This window comes from Eleutherodactylus coqui, chromosome 3 (assembly GCF_035609145.1).
Source record: "Eleutherodactylus coqui strain aEleCoq1 chromosome 3, aEleCoq1.hap1, whole genome shotgun sequence".
NCBI classification, from domain to species: Eukaryota; Metazoa; Chordata; class Amphibia; order Anura; family Eleutherodactylidae; genus Eleutherodactylus; species Eleutherodactylus coqui.
The window spans coordinates 279,707,015-279,726,516 of NC_089839.1; the positions used below are offsets into that span (position 1 = coordinate 279,707,015).

A 19,502-nucleotide genomic window follows, 5' to 3' on the forward strand; every position below is an offset into this window, starting at 1 on the left:
TGACATAGGTTTCTCCCAGGTACTCTGGTTTCCTACCACTATCTATAAACCCACTAAATCATTTCACTTCCTATAAAACAGCCTTCAAAGCACTGATCATAAAACTGTCTCACCAGCTTTTGCAAAACTGCAATTTCCACCAGAGCTGCAGACCATATACTGAAAACCTGTGGAAGAGATGGCACTGGGATGCACTATGGGAAGAAGACAAGTCTTCTTGGTTCTTGGCATTCATATGGAGGTTTTTATGACATGTACCACCGACCTAAACATTGCACATATCCTTCATGGTAGCAAAATTACCTAATGGCAGCAAGCTTTTTTAGTAGGATAATGATCCCTGCCACATTGATAATATTGAACAGTAACGGCTTGAGGAAAGTGACAAAGAGCTCAAGATGATGACTTGGCCTCCAAACTCCCCAGATCTCAATCCAATCATCATGGAGCCCACACCTCACAACTTATAGGTCTTAAAGGATTTGCTGCTACCATCTTAATGCTAGAGATTACAGAACACCTTATGAGGTCTTGTGGAGTCCATGACTTAATCAGAAATATTTTGACAGCATGAGGAACCTACACAATAATTGATGGGCAGTTTTAACGTTATGACTATTCGGTGTTTCTGTCCCTCATTGTGCCTTAAAGCGTTGTTATACTAGCAGCATATAGCCTATAACTTCAAGGTGACATTAGTCAGCTGCAGCATTGATGTTGCATCATAGTCAGCATTTAATACTGCCTTATAATAACAGTTGGACATTCTGTATTTTTTTTTTTTACCTCTGCTAGCCTAAGACATTTAATGGGGTTGCTTGAGATTAGAAAAGAAGTTCTACTGTTTTCTAGAAACAGTGCCACTCTTGTCAATAGGCTGTCTGTTGGTGGAGCTTAGCCTCATTCAATCAAATGGCACTGCGGTGCAATACCAGACACAGTCTATGGGCAAAAGTGTTGTTAATGGAAAAAAATTTCTGACACTTTTATTAGTTTCAGACAATCTTTTTAATCAGTAATGAAATAGATCATTGCACTGCAACTGCATTGCTCATCCATTCACAATTTATGGTGCAAAATATTAATGTGAATGTACAGCAGACATATGGTGGAAGGAAGAAAAAACTGTCTAACACGTTTACTAAACTGTGCCAAATATATTATGCTATCTATGCCGCTCAGATATAGATGTGTCATTCATTAACGTATCTCTACATTCAACATATCCCAAGACACAGTTGGGTGTATGATTAACTAATTATACCAAACAGGTGATAATGATCATCATTTTTTAATTTGTACGTTGAATCAGCTGTGTAGGAGGCTTAAAATTCTGTGAAGAACGGCCAAACTCTGCCACAGAGGTGAGGTTGTGGAAGACAGTTTCATGTCACAGGTCATACACCATCACTAGACAGAGCATAGCAACAAGACACAAGGTAGTTATACTGTATCAGTAAGGTCTCTGCAAGGCAAAGATTTCAAAGTAGACTGGGGTTTCATCCTGACCTGACTTTTAGCAAGAATTGAGTGAGTGTTTTTCTATGAATATGGTTCAGTGGGTAGCACTATTAGCTTTCAGAACTGGGGTCCTAGGTTCAAATCCCAAAAAGGATAATATCTGCATGGACTTTGAAAAATTCTATCCAGATGTTACCCTTAGTAAATTTTGAACCTGTTACTTCAGCACTGGAAAGCAGCAGTGCTAACAAATAAACCACTAGACCTGTCTGGTCTGGTCTGCTAAAAGTGGAAAGGCAAGATGAATAAACACAAAGAGAATGTAACAAATCCTATTCAGATGTTGCCAGTCGCCAGATTGAAACCTACAACTGCAGCACTAAGGCCGGCTTCACACGGCGGAGCCCGTCACGGCGCCCCCCCCCCCCCAGAGACTCCAATACCTACCTCCGGATCCGGCGTCCTACGTGCCGCATGATGCTTCGGCGCGCATGTGTCATATGACACACCCACAGCATCACATGACGTGCCGGCCACGTCATATGATGTGGCTGGCGGTAGGCAGGGAAGCGGTTTCACGCTATCTTCTGCTGTACTACAGCGGAAGATAGTGTGATGGAATGGAAGCCATCCGCGCTTACACCTGCGGCAAATAGAGCATGCCGCGGGTGAGGACGCGTGATTTTACGGTGCGGAATTCCGCGGTGGAATTCCGCACCGTAAGCACTGTGCTATTAGGTTCAATAGAACCTAATAGCTGCAGGTAACGCAGCGAATTTCCGCCGCGTATTACGCAGCGGAAATCTGTCCATTGGAAGGAGCCCTAAGGCAACAGTGCTAAAAACTGAGCCACCACAACTTTCCTTTCTGCCATAGAGGAGGAAAGCAGGAAGAATAAACACAAAGAGAGGTAAAATAACATCTAGATATTGCCCATAGACTTACTTGAACCTACAACTGCAGCAGCACAAGGCACCATATTTTTCTCTTTCGCACTTCATCAGAGGAGGGGAAGATAGAGAAGAACAACACTAATAAACACAAACAGAACATGCATACTCCATGGATATCTTGTCCATATTCAGACATAAAACTAGAACCCCCGCGCTACAATGCAACAGTACTTTATACTTCTTACTACTTCAACTTCTCCAGAGGAGGAGAAGAAAAAAAGGCGAAGAAAAGAAGATCTTTTATTTTCCTTCATTTCTTTCTTTCCTTTCTCCTCCCCCTTCATCTTCATGTTGGCTCAGTCTTTAACACTGTTTCCTTGCAGTGCTGTGGTCCTAGATTCAAACCTGTCCAAGGAAAACATCTGCATGGACTTTGTATATTCTCTTAGTCCTCCTCTGTCTTTTTCCCCTCCTACAGAGAAGGAAGAGTAGGTGTGGTGGCTCAGTTACTAGCCCTTCTGCCTTGCAATACTGGAGTTCCAGGTTCAAATCTGTCCTAGAGCTCCATCGAAAACTGTGAGCAATTGTACCTAGAAGAGTTGATGCAGTTTTGAAGGCAAAGGGTGGTCAAATAGTGTTCTTGTTCATTCACTTAGCATTTTGTTAATTGACAACAAATACTATTAACACTTCTTACTTTGCAGCATTTTTTCCACATCTGCCTAAAACTTTTGCACATTACTGTATGTGAATGCTTGAGATAGAATTAGATATCAATCCACTGCTGATAGCACTGACAGATGACTTTACTATACAATGCTTTTTGAATGAGCCAACATGATGCTACCACTTAGAATATAGGTATCATATAATAATACATGAAATACTAAACTTTCCACATATAGCAAGAGTTCTCATGTACATTACTGCAAATACCATGCACAGTAACAAGTAGGATATCAGCATACGTTCACACAGCCTTGTGAGCACTGTGTACATAGAGTTGCTCTGTGTGGGTCACTGATTTAATCTTGCCTGCTGCATCCATCTCAGTCTGTCCACTAGGGGGCCATGCTAGACTGAGCACAGTAGAAGGGCTAAGAGGAAGAAGGAATATGACAGTGCTGGGTTTCTGCACTCTAATAAACCCCAGCAGGATCATCTACAGTGTACTAAAGGCAGTGTGATCCGACAAAGCCTGCAACAGATACCCAGTCCTACAGTCAGAGACCTTGGCTGTCCCCTGCAAGGAAGGTGGGGGATTGCAAGACCCTATTACTGCTGGATTGTGCGGAAGCTGCTGAACATACCAACATCCCTCCAACCTGAATCAGTGCTCCATCCATCCCAGATCAGCCTTCCCAGCCGGGTGAGTTTCTCCAGTACTTCTCAATCTGCTTGCAGAGCTGATTCATTTCAGCACCTTGGACAGTGCTCTTGCAAACTGCCCATTACTGGCAATACAAGCATTTATTTCTACATCCAATATGCTTTAGAATGCAATTATATATTAGCTACCATTCTAAATATTCAGGTCTGGGATCTATTTAATAGTTGGAATCTAGAAATATTACTTGCTTTGCTGCAATGTTATGGCTAGAGAGGATGGATACTTGGCTGCAAAACATATTATGCTGCCTATAGCCTCTAGTTACATTTCATACTTTACCTGCTAGGAAGCACATTTCAAAATGCATGGCAATGTAAGAGTTAACCTCTGAGGCTTGCAGCAGTTACATTGTATCACATATTATACAAATAATATTCTTGCCTATCCATAATATTTACATTAAGAATTGAGGAAGTTTACTAATATGCACCAGGCTGTTTAACCCTTACTTTAACTCCAGCCATTAACACAGTGAGATAAATAGTATTTAAGTTTCTATCAGCTAATAGCATACGTGAGATGGGGAAAGAAAGCAATTTAATGTAGAGATAGCTTGCAGCAGCAGTTGAAGGAGTGTTTAATATTGATCCAATCTGGTACAAAATGCTATTCTGATAGGCAGCAGAAAAACTGCACTTCACACTTGGTTTCTGCTATATACTTATACATGTTTATACTCAGATGACTGAAATTATTCGTATGGACTTGCTACAAGGGATCATTTACAGGTCTCTTATCTGCTAGGGAGTACCTTAGTCATTTCACAGGTTAATCTGTGTGGGCTCAGAAGAAGTCAACTCACTCTATGAGTATATATAGCATGCAGGTCAGTGGCATCCTCTAAAGTTAAGGCATGATAAAGCAAGCAACTTAGGTAAGGATTTATATAAGGTGCAGTCAAAAAGACTGATCCAGCACTATATCTCAATACTGGTGTCCTATGTTGAAATGACCTAGTGTGCTTGAATAGGAAGGCATGGATGCACTACACACTGGTATGGCACATTGGTCCCTAGGGGTCTTGGAACATGGATTTTGTGTTGTGGTCTATGTTAATTATACGGAGTAAAACCCAAAGTTGAAGAGCAGCATGTGAGAAGCAGAAATCCACTTTTCACTAAGTTCTGTGGGACAGCTGGTATGGCTGAAGTAAAGAACGCGTACTCGAAGTGACCTCCTTCTGCTCCGATACATACATGGAGCCACCATTGGACCTATGTTTATTCTAGGGACTATCAACAAGGAACAGTACCTGAATCTCCTGAGGACGATGGTGGATGACTTCCTGGATGATCTGCCCCTTTCATAGCAGAAGAAGGCAACTTCAAGTACGCTTTCATTACTTCAGTCATAGCAGTACTTCCATGGTACGTGGAAAGTGGATTTCTGCTTCTCACATGCAACTCTTCAAGTTTGTAATTGGGTTTTACTCTCTATCTCTTACAGGAACCATAACACAAAATTGAAATCCATGTTCTGCAGCCCCTCGGGGGGCAGTGCACTATACCATCATGTAGTGCATCCATGCCTTCCTATTCAAGTACGCTATTGTTATTTCAATAAAAGACACCAGTATTGAGATATAGTGCTGGATAAGTCTTTTTGACTACACCCTGTATAGCATGCAGGTTAGTTGTGTGGTCTAAAGTTAAGGCATGGTGTAGCAAGCAACTTAAGTGAGGCAGCTATATTCTGATACAGCTATGTTCAGGGGTCTTAGCTTCTGGCTTAATGCTCTTGGCTGTGTGCAAGCATCTCATGTCATGGCAAACCAAGTGTTCACTACGGTACATTAATATTGAGGTTGGACTCATCCTTAATTTCTTTCAAATGTCAGATAGTTGGCATCAGTTCTGGGCTGTGGGGATAATGATTGCACATATACATATTTATTAGGTCAACTTTCAGGCCTATTAATTATGTTGACAATGTAACATACCTTGTCTTACACTGGATTAGAAGGTTTCTTGATATCTATGAAATGCTACTGTATATACATGGTAAAGCACTGTGCAAAGGTTTAAAGCAGGTTTGCAAAGTAAGAAACCTTTCAGAAAAAGAAATGTTAATAGATTTATTGTCAAATCAAATGTAAAGTGAATGAACAAAAGAGAAATGTAGATCTAATCAATATTTGCTGTGACCATTATTTGCCTTGAAAATAGCATCAATTCTTCTAGGGACAATTGCACACAGTTTTTGAAGGTACTGAGCAAGGAGGTTGTTCCAAACATCTTGGAAAACTAACCACAGATGTTGTATGGATGTAGCTTGCTCAGTTCCTTCTATCTCTGCATGTAATCCTGAGCAGACTTGATGATGCTGAGATTAAGACTCTGTGGGGGCTATATCATCACTTCCAGGACTCCTTGTTCTTCTTACTCTGAAGATAGTTCCTAATTACATTGGCTGTATGTTTGGGGTCGTTGTCCTGCTGCAGAATAAATTTGGTGCCAATTAGATGCCTTTTTTTATTTTATTAATTTTTACTTTTCTGCATTTTTCCCACACCTGCCTAAAACTTTTGCACAGTACTGTATATAAAGCATTGGTAATCTAAGAGAAGTGAATGACTGGAGACATTATCCAAATATGGAGAGTAGCTTCCTATCATCCTTCATTCTGCATGTGCCTCATACTTCCATTATCTGGCTTCTTAAGGAAACAGCAGGGAACCACTAAGAACCTCTTCTGACTAATTACATAAGATAATATGAGAGACTTATCTTAATATTGAGATTATATATTTTCAAGGGTTTAAAGGTCAAGGATTGCACTGGGCTGTGATGTTAGATAAAATCAGATTTGTTGGTTTTGGGGATGGTAGACCCAATAAAGTTCCATCTGAATTTCTCCAAACATTGGATGAAGATAACTAGTGTATTTCTCTGTCCATTAAAGTCATACATTTGGATTCAAAGATGAACATGAATTTATTGGTACTATTGGGGCATTTTTAGAAAATTGGTCTGTGAATATACTGATGTAACATATGGGCAGTGGATGGAGGATTATGGGAGTTATAGACTAATTGCACTTGAATGTTTATGTATAGTATTGCTATAGGCATTTGGTACTACATCATAGCTTACAGTAGCTCTTGTTTATATGTCATTCCATATTAAAACCAAACTTCATTGGACATTTGATATTTCAGATGGGAGCTGCTAAAAAGGTATTATGGTGGCAACTAATGCAGCTTAGTTATTGTATAATGAAAAGGTATGGCATTTTCTAAAAAACTGAAAGGGGGGAGACACAGATTAGATATTAGAAAAAACTTTCTGACAGTGAGGGTGATCAATGAGTGGAACAGATTACCACAAGAGGTGGTGAGTTCTCCTTCAATGGAAGTGTTCAAACAGAGACTGGACAGACATCTGTCTGGGATGAGTTAGTGTATCCTGCACTGAGCAGGGGGGTTTGACCCGATGACCCTGGAGGTCCCTTCCAACTCTACCATTCTATGAGTCTAACATACAGTGTGCCTCAAAAGTGTGGAAACACCCATATAGAATAAAAACTGTTGCTGATGTTTCCTCTGTAATGATTTTTGGTCATCCAGATTTTGATTTATCTGTAACAGAACCTGTTTCTTGGAATTTGGTAAGAAGTTTAGCCAATGTGGCTAATGGGAGATCCGTCAGGGTGATATTGATTGAAATCTGCAGTGACGATGACACATGCACTTTGTTCACCTGACATTAGAATGATCTGAAGCCGTTCTTACTTGACATAATGCCAACATTCATATTGCCTGTAAAGAAGAAAAATCAGTGTGTCAACGTGAGAATGAATAAAGTTATGTTAAACTGAAGCACACCATTGTTTTTCTGGTGACATTCCCTGCCAGACTGATATATCACACACCTGCCATTCCATTGGAAAAATTAGAGTTGAATCCAAGATGGCAGCATTCAAAATGGCCGTCATTTTGGTGATATGGTCTAACAGGTTTCTCCCATTTTCCTGCTGTTTTTATGCAAAACTGGATCACTGTCTGCCAAACCATTTTTAATCTATATGGATGTTACCACACTTTTGAGGCACCCTGTACTTTGCGTACCAATGTTTTATGGTTTCCAAGATCCGTGCTTGCGGTGATCCAATAGCAACATTCATCATTTACTTGCAGAATTTGAAATGATCACCTAGATTTATAGCTCATTTCAGTTACATAGAGTCATCATATCTCTCTCCTGTAATGATCCATCTACCTGTGTGACTATCACATGTCCTGGACAGTAGCAATCAATGAAGATTTATCTTCAATAGCTACAATTATAGAACTTGGAAATCATGAGGACTTAATACAGAAAGTATATTAGAAATTTACTTGAGTTCAAAAACAATGTCTGACAACAACAGCTATTTGATATAATGACCCCAACAAAGAACACCCAAATATTTCAATCTCAGTCCTATATGATATGTGGTAAGGGGAATAATGTGCCTGAAGCTCAGTGGTTAGCACTGTTGCCTTGCAGGTTTGGGATTAAAATCCAGCCAAGAGCAACTACTACATGGAATTTGTATGTTCTCCCCGTATTTGCGTTTCCTCTGGCCATACTGGTTTCCTCTCACAGTCCCAAAACATACGAATAAGAGAATTTAGTTTGTGCGCAGCAATGGTAACTGGGACTGATGTAAGAGACGGCATTCTATGGATAGCACTGCAGAATATTACGCACTATATAAATTAATAAAATACTGCATAATAAATTGGAATACTCAGAAGTCATTTGGGTTTTAGCATGTGCACTGCATAATTCTTGTAGTATTCCGTAACATCGTGTCTCAGCGCCAGAGTCCATAAGAAAGTCTATATCTGGAGTCTGTAATGTCACCTATGTGTACTGAAAGGATATAAAGAAGGACATGTTCCTATTGCAAATGTCCCAATAAACATAAAGTTACATTTTCTTATGAAATGTGTTTTTCTGGTCTGCAGTGTTATAGCTTTTTCACATTGGAGGTGTATACTATCCATTCTATCTATCTATGTATCTATCTATCTCATATCTATCTATCTATCTATCTATCTATCTATCTATCTAGCTAGCTATCTATCTATCTATCTCATATCTATCTATCTAGCTATCTATCTATCTCATATCTATCTATCTATCTATCTATCTCCTTATCATCTATCTATCTATCTCCTATCTATCTATCTATCTATCTATCTATCTATCTATCTATCTATCTATCTATCTCATATCTATCTATCTATCTCCTTATCATCTATCTATCTCATATCTATCTATCTATCTATCTATCTATCTATCTATCTATCTATCTATCTATCTCCTATCTATCTATCTCATATCTATCTATCTATCTATCTATCTATCTATCTATCTATCTATCTATCTCCTCTCTCTCTCTCTCTCTCTCTCTCTATCTATCTATCTATCTATCTATCTAGTATTATTAGGTTAAATTCTGCTGCAAAAAACCCACAGTATTTATGCCTTGTGTGGCTGTAATCTTACACATTGTATGTCATTTTCTAGAATATTTCAAGTAAACCATCATATACTGTGTATCATTGTCTAGCAACATAGTTTCTATGATTGAAAAACAAGACATGCATTCATCTAATTTCCCTATCTATCTATCTATCTATCTATCTATCTATCTATCTATCTATCTATCTATATCTACATCTTCTTCATATTTATCTATCTATCCTTCCATCTTCTTTCTATCTATCTTTTTCATATCAATCTGTCTATCTATCTCTGCATCTTCTTCATATCTATCTATCTATCTATCTATCTATCTATCTATCTATCATCTATCTATCTGTCTCACATCTATCTATCTATCATCTATCTATCTATGCATCTATCTATCTCATATCTATCTATCTCTCTATCCCATATCTATCTATCTATCTATCTATCTATCTATCTATCCATCTATCCATCTATCCATCTACCCATATCTCCATCTTCTTCATATCTATCTCTCTATCTCTCTATCTCATATCTATCTATCTCATATCTATCTATCTATCTATCTATCTATCTATCTATCTATCTATCTATCTATCTATCTATCTCATATCTATCTATCCCCTATCTATCTATCTATCTATCTATCTATCTATCTATCTATCCCATATCGATCTATCTATCTATCTATCTATCTATCTATCTATCTATCTATCTATCTTTCCATCTTCTAGCTATCTACCCATATCCCCATCTTCTTCATATCTATCTATGCAATATTATTGGTTAGATTCTGCTGCAAAAAATCTGCAGTATTTATGGCTCTTGTGGCCGTAACCGTACACATCATATGTGATTTTCCAGATGATTTCAAGTAATCCTATCACATACCATTGACTAGTAACCTAGCTTCTGTGGTGGAAAAAGGACAACTTCATCCATTTCGCCTATCTACTTATCCCAGTTCAGCTCTTCTACATCTCAATATGTCTCTAATGGATGGAACTACTGTATAACCACCTGATAAAAGTCTAACCAGCTTATACATACAGCAGTTTTATGCATTTGTCTGCTTTTTATTGCCTTCACTAGTTCCCTGTAAGTGCAGCACGGACACACAGTACTTCTCTCTTGTTGCATCAGTGTCACCTGCCTCCAACAAACTAGAAGCCTCCTAATCTGTAGTTATGGACTTCTTTCTATTGGCTTTATGCAGCCTATTAATAAATCTTTTATTTAGGAGCACTGATGGAGCGTTGTTTGGAAATTGCCGTCCGCCGGGCCTGTCTTCTTCTTTTTTCCGCTTTCCCTGCGTCCACAGTTCATTAATTCTAAAGTAGATTAAGAGCATAAAATAATATAGTTACAAGCGCCTTTTCTTGCCTTTGCAGATTTATTTTTGTGTTAACTGCAGGCTTTTAAATTTGGAATAAATATTAGGCTCTGAACTGGAACTGCGCAGACCGGGTTCCCTGCTAGATTTGGCGTTCATTACGCTGCTCCTCTTTGATAGGATGTGAGGCAGATCAGGGAATGTCCCAGTGCCCAGAAATGTGGGTTATTCTTTCTTGCCTTCAAAAGCAATAAACAAAACTAGATTTGTGTGTGTATGATTGTTCTGTATAATAACAGATGTACAGCAAGTCTCTGGCAGGGAAAACGTTGCTTTAGATATACCCGGCCAAGCTTCATTGCTAGGCTCCTAATATAGAAAGTGCCTGAAATGGTACGTTGCGATGGGGCAATGCTCTGAAGATTACGCATGTCAGGTATTTAGAGAGCGATTTTGTAGCATGGACAGTGTAATGGAGCAAAGACAATACAAGGGAGAATGAGGAACGTTTCCCTGCATGAACATAATTGATTAAGAGATATTGCATGGAGGTGTGAAGAGTGCTCGAATGGTCAGTGGCTGGTAGGCGGCCCATTTGTGTTGGCGGTCATTCTGCTCCATCAGTCTTGAAGACCCAAGGACCTTCGGCTCATTTTAACATCTCTGAGAAGTACAGCATTGTATTTAGGATTCATGACTATCACAGCAATGCCAAGAACAATCTTTGTACCTTGTCAGTGGAAGATTAGCACTACCATTTAGCCTTACAGAGAGATAAGCACATAGGGGGAGAGTTACAGGTGTATTTGTGCATGCAAGATTTGCAAGCACAATAAGTAAAGAAAAAAAACCATTGCTGTCAATGGGTTCAATCTCATTTCCTTGTATATTCCTGGCCCCTCCCTGAATGTCATACATGAAATGTATTTTGCGTAGATGCACTGTGCAAACTGTCTAGTCTCATGTTATGTTTATTACACAGCTGCAGCAAATGAGAGGTTAATGCTTGCATGAGACTGGGAGATGCCTGCAAATGTGTCAATATTTGTCTAGTCACGTGATTCATGTTTATAAGTATGAGTGTTTTGGGTGTGGTAAGAGGTCTGCATTTTCTAAGGTTGAGAGTGGTGTGGGGTGCCGGCCACATGGGGGTACCATCAACTCTCATGTGGTGAAGACATGGAAGAAGAGGAGTGGTTCCTGAGAGTCCATATACCGGGAACCGTGGAAGAAAGAAAGTGAGAGAAGTAAGAGAGAGAGAGTTTGAGAGTGAGCGTGAAGGCTGAGATCACCGTGCAGAGGTACTATACCCAAGAATGTCTGTGGAGTAACCCTACCCCTATTCTCCTCTGGAGAGTTCCCCTTCCAGGAGCGGGTCCTGTCAGATAAGTTCGCCTGCAGGACCAGTGTTATCTTGTGTTTTCTCTTACCTCCAATCTGCTGTTTTGCCTTCACGGCCGTCTTTTGCATTTGTGGTTTGTATCACGTTTATCAAGTAAAGTTTTGCCTGGCCCTGACCGTTCCGAGGGACCTGTACATTACACAGTCTTCGGCTCCTTTATTTACCACCCAGGGTCATTCCGGTGGGTAAGGGAATGGTGGCGTCACCTGTGACAACCTTGTATCCTGTTCTCATGTTTATTGGCCATACCTCTCCTAGGGGTGTCCGGAAGAGGCCCAGCACTGCTCTGGCAAAGGCTACGTATGTCCTTCCGGGAGGGAGCCTGGTAAGTGCAATCATGACAAGTGACCACTCTACCCTCCCAGCTCCTCAACGTATGCCCTGTGTCCTGAGTTACCCTACGGGACGCTGCACAATACTCTGCGCAATTCTCTGAAAAAAAGAACACATCTGGAATCCATTAAGCTAAATAGCCATTTAAATAAGGGCCTGTTCGTCCGTCGCATGCTAATAAGCACACCCTGCATGGACAAAAAATACAGTAAAATATGCCGATACGCGCACAACTAAACCTCGTACAAAGCTCAGGTACGTATACGCCCGTCTAAGGAGCCCTTAAGTTGATTTTCGATGGAACGATTATCGTTCCAAAAATCATTTGAAAGAGCAAACGATCGAACGACGAGCCATAATCTTTTCATTTGTCATTCATTTTATGCAGGCACAAAAATCATTCTTGGCTCATTCACTTATCGTTCTTCGGTCCTTCTCATTCACTTTCATAGGCTGAACGATCAGGAACGATTTCTCGTTTGAACGAGCCAACGATGTATCTGCCTGTTTAAACTGGCAGCACGAGCGAATGAGCTCATCCAAATGATAAATTGGCTCATCAAAAAGATCAGTGTTTTTTACATTTTGTGAAGTGCGCTGGAAGGAAAAGTGACAAATGTATTAAGGCAATAGCATTTTAATAAGCATTTGAGGGGCATAGATGTCCCAAAGATGCACCAATCTGAAAGCCAGTAAATCTGGAGTAAATGATAGTAAATCTGACGGGTAGTGGTAGATTAGAACATTTCCGCTAAGCTATGCGCCCTTTTTTCTCCACTTTTCAAAAGTTTTGGGGAAAGTTAAGTCTTAAATTTTGATGCAAATCTAATGAGTGCCAAAATTTTTGAATTTTGTCATTAAACTGGCATAAAGAAATTATAAACCTGACCCATATTCTTAAAGATAATTACATTAACTTTCACAAGATCTATAGTGAACTCCAGTGTTCTCAGACTTTAGTGCTCATACAGTATAATGCAATACCATAGTATTGCATTATACCATGTTCTGATAAACAATCAGGCATGGCAGCCCTGGGGCTCCAGACTGCCTAGGCAGTAGAATGGCACCTTGCAACTTCAGTGAGTGTGGGATGGGGGGCATTCAGGACTTCCACTGTCAGAATAAAGAGCAGCATTTAAAAGGTTAACAGCCACGATCAGGGCTGATTATGGCTGTTGCGAGTGGGTATTAATTTTCAAAGACAGCAGGCGCCAGCCATGTGTAGAGTGGGATCATTTCTTGATCCCGCTGCATACAAACCCTGTATTCTCAGGATGTAAATGTATGCATGAAGTGCATAAAGGGTCTGTCCCATGAAAAATACTGCTTTTAGTATAATTCAACCCATAATTAAAACCATTTTTAGTATTTACATAAATGATGGGGCTTATTTACTATGAAAAATTCAACAGTCAAAAAACTGTCGAACCTGTTTTGTTCCACTTTTACTTTGTACTTCAGACACTTTTGGGCATTTTTTGCTGTCTGACAAAAGAGTGTTTCTTCGTTTAAAAAAAGGGGGCGTGGCCTTAATTGTGGCAAAAGATTGGTGAAATTTTTGATGTAAACTAAGCCAACTAATAGGTGGTCTTAACTTAAATTAGACTGTCTTCAAGTTTAACAGATTTATAATTCAGCAGAGCTACTGTGATAAATCCGGCACATTTTAAGATTGTCCAGTTTGCACTTTCTAACCGTAATAAGCCCAATCGTTTCCATCCCTCCAATATTCCTTGACTAATATGAGAATAGCGCTATGTGCTGTTTCTATTGAAGGGCCTTTCTGTGCCCGGTCTTCCTCAGCATATGTTCCAAGGTGGTCCTGTTTAATCTCGCTTCTCTGCGGCCACTCGCCACAATAAGGATCCCTCAACATACCTAGTAGAGAATAGAGGGAAGCAGGACTGTGCAGATGGAAAAATTACTGAGGTGGACACAGAATAAAGACAGCAGGTGGTACTATTCTAACATTAGTTATGCAATATAGATGGATACAAATAGTAGGTGGCGCTATTCTAACATTACTCCTGGAACATCTGGGGATGTAAACAATAGGTGGCGCTATTCTAACATTACTCCTGAAATATCTGAAAATATAAATAACAGTTGTTGCCATTCTAACATTACTTCTGCAATATATGGGGATATAAACTGCAGGTGGCGCTATTCTAATATTACTACTGGAATATCAGAAGATATAAACGGTAGATGGTGTAATTCTAAAATTACTCCTTGGAATATCTGGGCACACATCACCTTAGTGGGGTCGCCCTTTTCAGGGCGGGTCCTGCACTTGAGGGATTAGTCCAGTTCAGGCAGTTCTGGTCAACTAGCTCACCAATACCTCCGCTCCTCACTGCACTCTTGGTTAGCTCAGAAAGACTCAGATCACTTACTCACTGATTTGACTAGCACTTGTCACCTCCACCTGTTCCAATTAGCTGTACCAGACATGATAACAAAGAACTAATCTGATATTTGTTTTTCTTCAATGTAAAACGCAGGAAGAGAAACAAACAGCATGACACGTCCAGGTGCTGGCCACAATCTGCATAGCTCCACATGCATTTTGCGCCTGAGAGATGCTACAGGGGGTGGACAAAAATATGGAAACACCATATGAAATGCATGGGAATTCATATGGTGTTTCCATATTTTAGCACTGAGCTGCTCTTTTGACCCTTGCTTGGCTGAGAGCTTTACTGCCAAATTTGTTTTTACTTCACCTCTTGCCCTGCTCTGGGTGGCTTTGGGAGCCAGCTGGTAACAGCAGCTGATTGGCTTAAAAATACCTGACCGATGAAAACCCTGTTGCTCGGGCAAATGTTCAATTCTGCCTGGCAGCATCTATATCATATTATCTCCACTTAAGTTACATGGGATTATAAATCATATTTCAATAAGCTATGTAGAGACCGATTTTAAGGCATGTATTTCGTACCATGTTTCCATATTTTTGTCTCCCCCCTGTACATGTAATAGCAGCCTCTAATGGGTTTTCTATACCAGAAAACCCCTTTGAAGGACTTGTCTGCAGCAAGGTCAGTTATGTATGACAGTTTGCGACTTGTAACTGGCTGTTATATAGTACCAGGAAGGACATCTCACTAGTCTTCACCCCACCACCACTATCGGTGTTGTCTGCTATGAAACATAACATGCTTGATAGAGTTGCATGGATCATAGTAATTAAACTAAACGTAGCATTCCAACTCCAGAATTCCTTCTCGACCCTATCTCACGAGCGGGCATCCATTTTTAACAGATAGTGAACCATGGTTGACCGTTCTTCCAACCATTCATGAAACCAAAGTTTGAAGGTATTCCATTAAGATTTATTAACATTGCAGTTTCTTTAGCCTCGAGCACTAACGATATTCATTAATTTTATTATCACGTACTGTATATTTCCAGTGAACAGAGCCATGCCATAAAAACAGAGGTTAACATATGATCATGCCCTCTGCTGTGTGGTCTTAATTTCCTGTCCTATACTGTGGCAGCTGCTGCCCCTCCTTTCTATTAACCCTGCGGCATTTGGTTTGAAGTTAACGAAGCCCTGGCAAGAGCGTACATCACTGATTGATCAGCTGATCAATGAGTCTCTCTGCTCATTTAATTTAATCAGCAATCAATTAGCGCTGGTGCAGAAATTATCTCAGTACTTGAATGTCCAGCACAGACCTCACAAACAAAAGCAAAGCTCTGAGGTGTTGCCAAAGTGAACATGCGAGGATATGTGCCAACCTCTGCCAGTTCAGTCTGGCTTCATCATTGCTTTACATTGTAGGAGAAAGCTTAAAAAGTGAAATGTTTCTTGTTTCAATTCCAAATGTTAACACCGATGAATAAATGCATTCATTTACGGGTGACTAGCTCCATTCCATGGCACTGATTTCATTACTACAATGTCCCAGCTTATATCATCATGGCAATTACTACCAGGGTAGCAGGAACAGCAGCTGCTTTGGGGCCCAACAATTAAGGGGTGCCCACTACCACTAAGATCTACATTAGTAATAACTATGTGCAATGCATGGGGATGTGGAAAATTAAATGCGGTCCGATCCTACGTTTTGCTGTGGATCCCCATGCTAACCACTGTTGTGCACATCATCCCCTATCTGCAGAATTACTAATTCAATGTACTAAGGCATCATAATGCCTGCATGTGACATCATTACATTGTTTTTTTGCTATGTTGTGATGTCACTATTTACATGCTGACCTAATTGTATGTGAGATATCCCTGTGCTGTGATATCATATTAGGCACTGTGACATCACTGTGTGCATTATGCTTGGACTATGACATCACTGTGTTCATTATGTTTGTACTATGACATCACTGTTGCATTATCCCTGCACTGTAACATCACTGTTTGCATTATGCTTGGACTATGACATCACTGTATTCATTGTGTTTGTACTATGCCATCACTGTTGCATTATCCCTGCACTGTGACATCACTATGTGCATTATGATTGGACTATGACATCACTACGTGCGTTATCCCTGTACTGTAGAATCACTATGTGCATTGTCTCTGTACTGTGACATCACTGTGTACATTATACCTTCCCTGTATTGGGACATTGATGCCTGCATTATTCCTATACTGTGACATCTGTATCCATTATCCCTATATGGTGACATCACTGTGTGGAATATCCCTGTAACACCACTGTGTGCATTATACATGTAGTGTGACATCACTGTTTGCATTATCCCCATACTGTGACATCACGGTGCAGAATATCCCTGCGACTTCACTATGTACATTATCCTTGTGAATAAACGTGCAGTTTTCATGTTCTGAACTTGTTGCTGGATATGATACTGGGGCTCCATTGCATATATTGCTTTTGGGCTCTTTGGTTACTAGTTACACCCTTTTATACTATACTAATTGGAATCTTACCAGCACAGGCTCCTTAAAATTAAGGCTCATGTACACAACTTCTTAGTTGTGTAGATCCGTAATGCAACACCTATAGAAGCCTTTGAGGCCCTACTGTACCTTCTCATCCCTCCTATGTACAAAGCCTTGAGAAGTATTGAGATTACTCATATGAGATTAGTAGATTTCGTAGAAGCTTCAAGTGACTTTTATTTTGATGACCTAGTCTTAGGAGATGACATCAATATAAGGTTGGTGGAGTCTGATTCCTGTTACTTCCACAGATCATTTTACTGAAGGCTTGTTAAATTCTTAGTTTAGGTGTGGTACATCCCTCTCTCCTCCACTGTTGATCTGGCAACCTATGTTTTAGCAGAAATGTCACAAGCTGATAGTCCACCAATATGACAACCACCAATGATACCATGTATAAACTCTATAAGTTCCTTGGAAAGAGGCAAGTTAAGGGAAACAAAGCTAAACAGGCTATGGCTGACACCTCCATGGGTCGGCATCTTATGTAGCATGGTTTAGGACGAGTCACAGGCTAATAACACACGATCCATTTAACTGATAGGAGTATATAAATATTTTTGGTAAGATAGTGTAGATGTGTATGGCCAACTGTAAACTTCATGAGTAGTGTTGAACAATTCCAAGATATAATTGTGAATCAGGACAGCTGATTCAGATTCTCATTGATTTTAATGGGAGTAAAAATATGATTCACTAATGTACATGGGTGTGTGTTTGTTTTTATTAATGTGGCCCAGTTATTAGCACTGTTGGGGTCCAAGGTTCAAATCCCATCAAGGTTAACATCTGCAAGGACTTTGAAAAACTCAATCCAGATGTTGCCCTTGGTCAAATTTAAAACTACAGCTCCAGCACTGCAAGGCAGCAGTGCTAACTAAGCCACCACATCTTCCCATTCTGCTCTATAGAAGGAGAAAAATAAACACAACAACTCCATCGAGATGTTGCCCTTGGTCAGATTTGAAAAAAATAGAACTCCAGTGTGGCAAGACAATAGCAGTAACAACTGAGAAATTATGCCTGGTCTTCCTTTTCTGGAGAAGATGGAGAAACACAAAGACAGAATTCCAAGCAGATGTTGCCCTTCAAGGCAATAGTGCTAATGACTGAGCCACCATTCTTTTTCTTACATCTTTTCCCCTGCCTCTCTCACCTTCCTCCTTCTCCAGAGGAGAAGGAAAAAAAAATAGAAGTAAGATAAGTGAATTGAAGAGAAGAAATGGAAGAAGTAGATGGAGAATGAGAATATATTCTCTGTCTTATTATTTTTCTCCTTCTTCTCCTTTGGAGAAAAAAGAACCAGGAGGAGGAAGAAGGAAAAAGCAAAAAGTTGGGTGGCTAGCACTGTTACCCTGTAGCACTGGGGTTCTCGGTTCATGACTGATTATGGACAACATCTGCATGGAGTTCATCTGTTCTCTTTGTGCTGATTATTCTTGCTCTTCTCCATCTTCTCCTTCTCTAGAGAAGAGAGATGAAAGAAGTGTAGTGGTTCAGTTGTTAGCACTGCTGCCATGCAGTACTTAAGTTCTAATTTCAAAGTTTTTATGTTGTATTTGTGTTTATTCTACTTGACATTCTCCTTCTCTGGAGGAAGAAGGAAAAGTGTGGTGGCTCACTTGTTAAAACTGTTTTTTTGCAGTGCTGGGTTCAAATCTTTGCAAGGGCAACATCTGGATGTTGTTTTTATGCTCTCTTTGTGCTTATTTTCCCTGTTCTTCTTCTTCGGAGCAGAAAGGACAGTTGTGGTATCTCAGTTGTTAGCACTGCTGCCTTTTAATGATGGAGTTCAAGGTTCAAATCTGACAAAGGACAATATCTGGGTGTGTTTTTTATGTTATCTTTGTGTGTTTATTCTTATAGTTGTTCGCCTCCTGTGAAGCAGAGCAGACAAGTGTTATGGCTCAGTTGTTAGAGCTGCTGCTTTGCTGTGCTAGAATTGTAGATTCAAATCTGAGCAAGGGCAACATCTGGATGGAGTTTTTCAAAGTCTATGCAGATGGAATTTGACCTAAATTCAACAGTGCTAACAATTGAGACACATTCTTCGAAAACACACACCCTACCTACTTTATTGGAAAGCTGTTTTTTTTTTTACCAAAAGCGGGTTGGGACGACTCAATTCGACCTTGCAAAAATCGTCCCGATTTTATCACCTGGCCAATCGTGATGAGCAACACTACTCTTGACCCAGAAAAGGAAGACCAAGCATGATGACTCAGTTGTTACAGCTATTGCTATCTAGCTCTGTTCACTGTATTATCTCTTGCTTACAACTCTTTACATCCTAAA

General features: G+C 40.0%; 1 protein-coding gene across 1 annotated transcript in view; it reads left to right on the plus strand.

Moving 5' to 3' along the window:
• Window positions 1–3,544: 3,544 nt before the first annotated feature.
• Window positions 3,545–19,502, plus strand: part of TNR (tenascin R) — a 509,827-nt gene continuing 493,869 nt past the window's right edge. Inside the window, exon 1 of the mRNA XM_066597493.1 lies at window positions 3,545–3,723. The gene's annotated coding sequence lies outside the window, so the exon portion shown is untranslated. The remainder of the gene's footprint in view (window positions 3,724–19,502) is intronic.